The sequence below is a fragment of the Zea mays genome, chromosome 1, assembly GCF_902167145.1.
Source record: "Zea mays cultivar B73 chromosome 1, Zm-B73-REFERENCE-NAM-5.0, whole genome shotgun sequence".
NCBI lineage: Eukaryota > Viridiplantae > Streptophyta > Magnoliopsida > Poales > Poaceae > Zea > Zea mays.
The window spans coordinates 155,997,048-156,007,856 of NC_050096.1; the positions used below are offsets into that span (position 1 = coordinate 155,997,048).

The window sequence follows — 10,809 nt, forward strand, 5'->3', positions numbered from 1 at the left end:
GAAATAAGATGTGAAGCATTTTCCCAAATAAATAAAGTAATTAATGTAACTATTTTAATACATGTTGAGTATTTTTTATATGTGCATTTGACTTGTGCTTGATTCCAAAACAAATTTAAATTTGAAAATTAGAAACTAGAAATAAAAAGGAAAATGGAAAACAAAAAATAAAAAGAAAAGAAGAAAGCTTACATGACGGTTGGGCAGGAATCCACGCCGCAGGCCCCAACTCCTACGCGCGCTAGCCTCTCTTAAAACATAGTGCCGACATGTGGGTCCAAGTGGACAGTCACCTTCCACCCGCTATCACATGCACACCATGGAATTGCCTTACTGGATCATGGGTCTGGCACGACAGCCTCTCCTTCACCCGAAGTCCGCGCGCCTTGTAGTGATCACTGCCGCGTGGACCCCGCGTTTCAGTGACCCGACCAATCAGCGTCGTTCGCTGCATTGGCTGACGGGTGGACCTTTGTGTCGGACTCGCCCCTTCCCCGAGTTTGTTCCAATGACGCATTAGACTCGCTCGCATTTGCTGGCATTCAGCCAAGCTGACTCCTCCTGCCTAGGTCCCATGCCCTGCCCCTATATAAATCGGTCAAGACATCCCCTTCATCATCAGAGGTGAACTAGACCGAGACCATACCATCCTGTGTGGAGCCAAGCTTCGCCGGGAGAGCTGAGGAAGGAGAAATGACCGCCGCCGTCATTGTGCACATACACCCACGACGAAGTCCCCAAGTCAGGCCTCAGCTTCACCTAGTCCTTGGGATGGCGTGCATGGACTTGCCGGGCGCAACAGGTGTGCGGAGCGTTCGGAATTTCTTGCCGACGTGCTCAGATCACCGCAAAGCCGCTCCTCAACATCGACGGCCTCACTGATGCCCTGAACCGAGGTGAGATATTCTCCATGTAGTTCTCCTCCATCTTCTTTATGTGTAGCACCTCCCAGATCGGTGTTCGAGTGCGGGATTTGAAGTTTGGGAAAACTTCAGCGAGGGCACCGCTGTCTGCTGTCGTCGTAGAGGGAGGAAGGGCCGATGGTTGTCCATCTCAAGCGAGTGACTGAGATTAGACTTGCCACACTCGTCAGACGTGGATTTGATGGCCCAGATGCATCCGCAGGTTATAACAGCCATAGTCTTTTTCATGAGTCCATAGGATTTTCTCAAAATATCCCACCACCCGCATCTATTAGGAATGTATTAAATATAAGTCCTAGAATTTTGAAATTAGACCCTAGAATCTTTTAAAACTGAACCCAAGGTCTAGGATGAACTCGGGTTTTCATAAATTAACTCCAAAAATGATTTTAAGTATAAAAATAATTCGATAATCTTATAAAATTCACATCTTTCTCGTTTAACACCGAATTGAGTTGTTATTGAACCTACGATCTCGTCTCGACACGCATAATATTATTATTTAGTTTGATTCCATGTTTGGTGTAATTTTATTTGTATTCGTTATTTGTTTATTTGTATGTATTGCTATGAGTAGAAGCCAGGTTACGAGGAATTTGAAGCCCAACTTTGGGAAGCACTTGGAGTTACACCAAAACGGTAAGTTGTGTCCTTGATCACATTCTTTGACCTAATAATATAAACTTTTATGTTCTCACCCTGCTTGCACTGTTAGGTTAAATTGATGGGACCTAATATGTTACCTAGTTTGTTTACCCTACACATTGGATACAAATGAATTATTGAGTAGTCTTGTTATTGATCTACCTGGTTGATGGATTAATATTATATATGAAGTATGATTGTGCCTTATTATTATTGTTGGCTTAATTATTATTTTGTTACATGGAGAACCACCCGGAAAAAAGTGCTACCAAAAGGGTGGAATGGGATGCTTTTGGTCAATTAATTAGGAAAGCTACTGTGAGATAATCCTTTCTCGAAAGGGAAAGCAGGGAGTGAATTGCGCAAGCATAGTGCTAGATGTAGTTACTGTGATGGGGTTATAGACCGTGGAAAAAGGCTTATGCTTCCTTTTGCCTGAAGTAGCGGGTTTTCTCATGCTAGTAGATCTTTATAAAGGCCTCGTAGTGGATCCCTACCTATTCACCTTGGAAGTGTTTAAGGGCCTTGCAATCCCTGGCTAGATGGGACACACAACTTGTGGGTAAAGATGTGCAATCTCTGCACATTGTAAAAGTGGTATATCAGCCGTGCTCACAGTCAAGAGCGGCCTTGACACTCACATGATTAAATGATGGAACTAAACTTAACTTGTCATGCTTGCATTGTGGGATTTATTATTCATTATGATCTATTATTTATCTTGGTAGGTATTTACTTATATTTAGTATTTGCTAATGAAATTTTGACCAAATTAATTAAAAGCAATGCTCAGCCTCATCCACTTTCCTTGGTAAGCCTTACACTTCTTGAGCCCCAACTATAAGTGAGCTCATACACACTTTTCCCCACACTTGCGAACCGATGACTGTATGGGAGCTCACCCTTGCTATAATCACACCAGGTCAAGAACAGGTACCGCCAAGAGGAGGATCACCATGAAGATGAGTCCGGAGAGGTCTAGGTCATCGTTTCCTAGTCAACAATGGTTGTGGAGGATCGTTGTCGTCATATGGTGTATTTTATTTAGCTATTTTGTATATAAATTGTTTTAAGTAATAAAGATGTGACATTGTTTTTTGTACACTGAGTTGCCATATGTGTGAAACTTAATTCTTGCACACATGTGAGATGCATCTGTATTTGTCCTTAAATCTGGGTGTGAAAGATGGGGACCAAGGCAAGGTAAAGGGGTTAGGTAAGATAGCGATTACTACCGAGCTTCAATCTCTAATGTCTTTTTGGTAGAATCGCTTGGTTATATTTTTCTTCCCATTAGCCAACTTTATCATATGGGTTACAGTTGTTTATTTACAGATATTGATGCAACCACCTTTAGAAGGAGTGATGGTTCATTAGCTTTTAAAGGTGTACTAGATGGCAAGCTTTATTTGGTCCATTTTACAAAAGATAATGCTAATCTAGATGCATGTTTAATCACTAAGACCAACATGGGTTGGCTGTGGCATCACCGTTTAGCACATGTTGGAATGAAGAACCTTCATAAACTTCTAAAGGGAGAACATGTGTTAGGACTAACTGATGTCTGTTTTGAGAAAGACAGACCTTGTGCAACGTGTCAAGCAGGAAAGTAGGTGGGAACAAGTCATCCAAGGAAGAACTTATGATAACATCAAGGCCATTAGAGCGGCTTCATATGGATCTCTTCGAACTTGTTGCTTATCTTAGCATCGGAGGAAGTAAGTATGGTCTTGTTATAGTTGATGACTATTCTCACTTCACTTGGGTATTCTTTTTGCAGGATAAATTTGAAACCCAAGGGACTCTCAAGCGCTTCTTAAGACAAGCTTAAAATGAGTTTGAATTAAGAGTCAAAAAGATAAGGAGAGACAACAGTTCTAAGTTCAAGAACTTTCAAGTGGAGGAATACCTCAAGGAGGAAGGCATCAATCACGAGTTCTCCACCCCCTACACGCCGCAACAAAATGGCATGGTGGAGAGGAAGAATAAGACGCTCATGGACATGACAAGAACAATGCTTAGTGAGTACAAGACACCAGATCAGTTTTGGGTGGAAGTTGTGAACACGACTTGACATGCCATAAACCGACTCTATCAACACTGCTTCCTCAAGAAGACTACGCGTACGAGCTTCTAATCGATAACAAACCGAATGTATCTTATTTTCATGTATTTGAGAGCAAATGATACATTTTGGTTAAGAGAGGTAGGCATTTTAAATTTGCTCCCAAAGTTGTTGAAGGGTTTCTACTTGGTTATGATTCAAATTCAAAAGTATATAAGGTCTTCAACAAATCCTCTGGACTAGTTGAAGTCACTAGTGATGTTGTATTTGATGAGACTAATGGCTCTCCAAGAGAGCAAGATGATCTTGATGATGTAGATGAGAATGAGGTTCCGACTGTTGGTCACTTGTTTCTAGGTTGTTGTGAACCATAAAACAAGGCAACACGATTGTTAAACGTTAAGGACCTTCATCCCTCGAAGCATTATCTCCTTTCAGGTATAATGAATCTTGTAGGAAGGTCATGAAAAACACGTGTTCATCATTCACAAATATACAAATATAAAAATATAGTTACAGAGATAACGTTATATCATTTATTCATTTCATATCAACTATTTAAACAATATTAAGATCCATATCACGCGTTAACAAACTGATGTATAATGTACATTACATGTATACCTTTGGCTTGCTCGAAGGTAAAAGCGTGAATGCAATTTCAATCCCACGTGAACAGTACAGGGCAATGTTCATCTATTTATAGGCATGGGACACAAACCAAGAAAAAGTACATTTATGACATTGATACATACACATTATCCTGATACAAGCATCAGAGACTAACATGTCTTTTCCTCTCTGGCTCGATATCACGCCTGATCTTCGTAACCATCTTGGGCAGAAGCTAAAGACCTTCGACATTTTATGCATGTCTGCTGCAGCTTCGGTGCTCAATCCTTTTGGTTGTAGACGATTTCTTCGTCCTGGGGACCTTCAACAGAGAAGGAGACCCCCAACAGTAGCCCCTTTGTGGCGCTAGGTCGTTTTTTATAACGAGCTCGATCCGCGAAACACACGAAGGCTTCTGAACGTCGAAGGTCCAAAAAACACCTTCTTTGAGCTTGTTATTAAAAAATGAATAAAAAGTTACAGTCTGTGCCGGTCCACCGATTAGTCAGTATGAGCAATGCAGCGATTCACTTTCTTCACCTGCAGGACTATATAAACAGACGAGTTGGTGAGAAGTTACCACATCATTCATTGCTATTGCATCGTTGTGCTATTGAATTTTTTTACTGAAGCCGAAGCTTTTTGTCGCCTGTGCACTTGCTGTCTAGTCTTCAAACAGTCGTCAAGTAAGTTGAAAGTTAGCTTCGTCTTAAGAATTGAAATGGCTAGGGTCAGGTCTACTGCTAGGCTGACAAACGAAGGTGAAGAAACTGAGGCAACTGAGACAACCCCTATCTCAGAAGTAATGAGGCATTCTGGGTTGGTTGTTCAAGAGGGAGAAGGGTCTATTCCCAAGAAGGATGATGTTATTTCCGAAGCTGAACATACTATTGTCGAAGCTACTAGTGTTGACGAAGAGGATGATGGCATCTTGAGTCCGAGCAAACCTAGCCATGTTGAATTTGAAAAATCCACTATGAAGGCAGAAGATTTAGTTTTAATGAAAAAGCTTGGATATTTCGGGAAAAATGATGATGAGTTGATAAGGTTCGCCGGAGACGAAGTGGTTCCAGAGCCAAGAGATGATGAAGTTGTTGTTTTAAGAGCTTCTTCAGAGCAGGGCTTCGGTTCCCTCTGTATGAAATGATCGGTGAAGTTTTGAAGAAATTTGAAATTTATCTTCATCAACTGACTCCAAACGCTATAGTCAGGCTTAGTGTGTACACTAGGTGAGTGCCCGTGCGTTGCAACGGGAACATATAATATCATGGTAATTTATGTACATTTAGGCAGTATTAGATAATACATGAAAACAAACAATATATATATTATCTTCAATCTCAATATCTTATAAATTATTTGTTAACAACTAATACAATGTTTCTTTATAAATTCTTTGTCAATAACTAATTCAATGTTTCTTTCGATTTTACATCAGCTATTCAATGCTATTGGACCAGCTCTCTAGATTCATCGCTTAACACTGAAAAAACTAATCAAAGAGCCCAATTTTTATTGTTTAGCCTTTAACGAGAGCTTGATTTTGACACATCGAGATGTCAAACAAGAAAAGAAACTCCAATATTTAGTGCAGTGTGCAAATTGTACATGGAATGTCATTAATAGAACAATTCGATTTTTTAAAGTAATAAATGTAAATGTCTAAAAAATGAGATTGTGCACATTAGTATAGTTGTAAAAAATGAATAGGGGTAGTGTAGTTGTAAAAAAGAATTGCTGATAGTTAGTCCAAACGTCATTCTTGTGTTTCTTAATAATATCACTATTGAACTCTAACTCGACCTATTTTTTTCTTTCGGTCGGACAAAGACAAAGATCAGTGTTGCTTTCATTTTTTAGTGCAGGTCATCTAACAACAAACAGCTGGTGTTCCTGCTTCAGCTCATCCTTGAACTTTGGATCTTAGATATCTTCTTCATCTTCTTCTCTGTGGATAGGACCACTGAATTAGAACAAAACAATCAACAAAGCAGGTGTTCCCCACTTCTGCCTTATTGTTTTTTTGGCATAGGAATAATTAAACATTTGCCTTGGCATGATGTGAGTGTTGCAGCTTCCCTAACAAGTCATGGTAAACCAAGACCTGCATTAGAATAAATACATATAAGGCTTCATGAACAAACAAGTTACCCATTTATATGTTTATTTCATTTTAATCGAGGAGCTCATGATTTTATATCATAACCTGGTCAATACCCAAAGAATAAAGCCTGATTTATTCGACTACACATGATAAGCATCAACACAATAAATAAATCTGATATATTAAAACGTGACCCGTTTTGCTGCGCTCTCCGCATTCGATGGCTTCCCAGCCATCCGTCGCGCGACGCGTGTGGCCCGCTCGCCTTTGCTCGCACGACAGCATTCACGGACCCGAAATTTTTCTTGAAGTTAACAGAGCCGAGCTACATCACGTCCGCCCCTCTCTCTCCCTCTCCCTCTCCCTCTCTCTCTCTCGACGACACACCAGGCCACCACGCACAGGCTCTGTCCCATGGATGCCGGCCACCTCATGGTGTTCAAGACCGGCACCGCGTCGCGTCCGCCGATGACGAGGGCTCACCTGCCGGCGGCGGCGCAGCGGCGGCCGACGATGGCGCTGCTTCTGGGCTTGGCGCTCGCCTTCTGCCTCACCGTCCTCTCCATCCAGTCCTCCTTCTACGCCGCCCTAGGTACGGCCCTTCCGCCCCGCATTCCGAAGCCATAGCCAGCACACCAAGCCGACGGGTTCGCCCTGCTCTCACGCAGGGGCGCCAGGCAGGAGGCTGGATCTGGACGCCGACGACGTGCGCGACCTCGCGGGGTTCCAGGCAGGAGGCTGGATCTGGACGCCGACGACGTGCGCGACCTCGCGGGGTTCCAGTCCCGCGTCCAGCAGTGTGTGGTACGTTTCCTCAATCGGCTTCGTGCCTGCCATTTGATGCTGAAATGCTATAGTTGTCGGACTGCCAGTGATGCTGTAGCTATCAAGGACTTAGTACAATAACACATAGGTTCTTCTGAAGTTACAATAGTTTATCAACTGTTGATTCGCGCTACTCATAGAAACAAGTATCGTTTCATGTTATGTAGAGGAATTGTTCAGTTCTCTTTATCTTTCTTGTGATAAGTGCAGAGCATATTCCTTGGTTATGGATATGTGTATTGGGTAACTGGGCATTCACGTTTTGTATTTGTTGTTGCAAGGTCCATATGGATAGTCCGACTGATCTCGGTATCTCTGATAGGCTGTCGTTCATTGCTCAAAACTTTTGTGCCCGTTGTTATCTCTGATAGCCTGTTGTTCATTGCCTGATATTTGTTTCATATATTAAAATGTATCTGTTGTTTCCGCTATTTTCATTCTGTGATATATACTTACTTTTTCGGTGGCGATGATAGCTCTTTCTTGCCAAGCTAATATGTGTAGTGGTCATCAGCCTGTCATTAAGAGGACAAAATATTTAAAATTATTTTGGTAGCTGTATAGGGAGGGGGTAGAGGATGAAATAGATGAGGCGCGCCGCCGTGTTCGCCGGACGATTGATTTGCCCGGCCGGTGACTTCACGGACAATGGATCGATGTCGTGTGCTGGATTCCAGGTACGAGCACACTTGTTAATGTTAGGCTAGGCCACGGGCACCGGCCCAGATGAATTAGTAGAGGAAATGTAGCTTGATACGTACCGGACAGACGAGCTATATACGCCATGTTTTTGTCCGAAAAAGACGGCCAACTCTCTCTCTGTCTCTGGTACATGTTGTTCATTGCCTGATATTTGTTTCATATATTATCTTTGGTGTTTGTGTCTCCACATGAGTACAGGAGGCAAAATAATCATCCACTTTGAGCTCATTTTAATAAATCTTCTCAATGATTTGTTGAGCTGAAAAAAGAACATGAGTAGATGATTTTAGAATTACACAAGATGAGGTTATCTGATCAAGTGGTTTCTTTAAACATGGCATGGAATTAGCGTTGCCTCTCCTAGAGTAGTTGCTTTTTTCTTGCAATGCTGAAAAGTATTTGCCAACTCACACAACACCATCTGCCAACAATTCACATATGAGAATGAGACTGGAAAAAATGTAGCAGACAAAAGACTAGAATTAATAGAACAAGGGGTCAGAAGAGAGTAAGAAAGCTCTGAAGGCTCTACGTTCTAGAGTGTTATGACATTTTACCTGTTGGTGCTGGGGAATACACAGTATGCTATCTACGACGGCAGACTTGAATGCTTTTGACAAAGCCATATCCATATGGTCAAATGTCACCTGTAGATATAAATATTAGACTCCAATTTTCAAGATGATTTAGTCACGAAATGAGTCCATCACAAATCATTTGAAAGAATTTGGATATGATCAGTTAAAAAGTAAAATTCATTATGGGAAGAATGTGTACAGGTTTATTTAGCAGAAGATAAAGAGGTTATTAGCAACACTCAAGCCTGATGGTGCCTGTAATTCAATTTGCTTTCAATCAAAATACACAACCAGATTTATCTAATCCTATTTGACGAAACAGTTGGCTAATTACAAGTCATGAAAAAAGCCGCCACCTCGAATTAGATTGACGCACTTGGGAATTCAGTTTAGTTTTGTAACTTTGTGTGCTATTCCACCTAGAAACCATTAGCACTCCTCCATTCAAACTTGTTAAAACAAGTAAGGTGACAATCAAAACTTTGTGTTGTTGGACAGCTGCGAGCTGCGACGAACCTCCTTCGGCTCTTGGCGCCTGTACCGGCGCTTTAGCTTCGCCTCCATGGGGGCGCCGCCATGGGGAAGACACGTGCGCTCCTCCTCGCTCTCCACCAAGTGATAAATTTTCTCAAATTTGTGAGGTTTTGAATGCCTTGTCCATTTGTGCCTTTTGATATTGTCACTCATGTCTTTCTAATGACGGGCGCTGTTCACTGACTGCTAGCTACTTCTCCAGGTTTTCAAATGTATCTATAGATTTGTTTTTTCCCTGATGGTTAGAGTATTCTAGGTAACAACTTTGCTTGAATTTATGAGGTTTTGAATGCCGTGTTTATTTTGCCTTTTGATATTGTCGCTTCTGTATTTCTGATGACGGGACTAATGTAGGTTGTCAATATGGTGGAATTTCTTGATTAATGTCTTGGCGTGGGGATTCAGTTGCCTGGGTACCAGATATAGCGATGAGCGAAATTTAAAGTGTGAATCCCAGGTAGCAAATTCATAGGAAACTTTTGGGGCCTTGATATCGATTCCCTAATGCTTGTTGGGATTGCTTTCATTGGATTTTTCTTTGTTGGATCGGTCACTACCTTGGCGTATTTAGGCCCCAGAGAATCGATTTTACAGGTTATATCGGATTTGACTCAAGGTAGGGTATGTGTCCACTTCTTTTTCCCCGAACTAAAATTCATGTTTACATTTAAGTTTCAGTTACAAATAATGATGGATATTTGTTGCTCAGAATTTCTATAAAAGAATTAGAAACAGTGCATGTTTTTTTATCTAGATCACATACATGCTTACAGCTTGTATACCCATTGTTTGCATTGTAAAACAAGAATATGTAAGCCATATAGACTGGTGAAGAGATTCACTCGCTATTGTTTGTTCTTCAGATTTCTTCATGGCTTTTCAGTCCTAGACACAGCCAGCCCTATCTGATCCACAACTGACTGTGAATCACATAGCTTATTTTCAAGATATAGCTTACTTGCTATCGACTATCGTAGCATCTGTAGTGCATTTCTCTGATCCTCGGTCTGCATGGCAGTGTGACCTGGCATATGACCATTTTTGTATCCCTTACCCTCACCCGTTTTCTTATCCCTTACCCTCACTATATCATGTAACTTTTCTTCCCATTCCGTGCCTGGCCATGGCATGCCCATATTTCTGCTGCCTTTCTTGAAAGATGTCCATATTTCAGCTTTTTCTGAAAGATATTCTTATCTGTGATACTTTCATGTTAGCCATGTCTTTCCAGCCTTTTGTATTGTATTGTATCTATTCTTTGATACTTGATATTGATTAGTTCAATTGTTGGCGTTTTCTAGAAAAAATAGCCATTACATGCTCCAAAATATTTAGCATTTGCATATGCTTGAGCTTCAGCTTGCTTTGGTGTTCATGTCGGAGGTTCAGAGTACATTCCGGCATCCCGCTGCTAGAATCATCAGCAGACCCAGACTATTCTTTTTTGGGTGCCCCCAACTTTAACCAATGAATGTTATGAAGCAAGAACTAATTGAATTTTAAAGGATCTTAGATCGGTTTAAGGGCACTGGTTGTGTTAAGACTACTTTTAGATTCACAAGTTAGGTGTTTGATTTTATCGTTGGTTTATGTTGCAAGAACTAAAATCTCTTTTTCACGTTTAGGTTGTTTCTCATGTTTATCTTTAAAAGACTTGTTTGCCATCCGACATCTTATTTGTAAATTGTGTGCTTCGTGATGATAAATACTTTTCAGCCCTGTGTTTGACTAACCTTTTATGTGGCTTGCAGAAATTCTTTTTTTATGCTAATGATGAAGATGCTGCAGAAGATGGAGATCAGGATGCTGAATTGCTGATAC

At 41.2% G+C, this 10,809-nt stretch overlaps 1 long non-coding RNA gene across 1 annotated transcript; it reads left to right on the top strand.

Annotated features, from left to right (window-relative positions):
• The first annotated feature begins 504 nt into the window (after positions 1 to 504).
• LOC103639801 (uncharacterized) lies at positions 505 to 2,658 on the top strand. The gene is made up of 3 exons (XR_559587.2): positions 505 to 896; positions 1,501 to 1,562; positions 2,491 to 2,658. It is a non-coding gene; the product is annotated as an uncharacterized lncRNA (long non-coding RNA).
• The last annotated feature ends 8,151 nt before the right edge of the window (positions 2,659 to 10,809 follow it).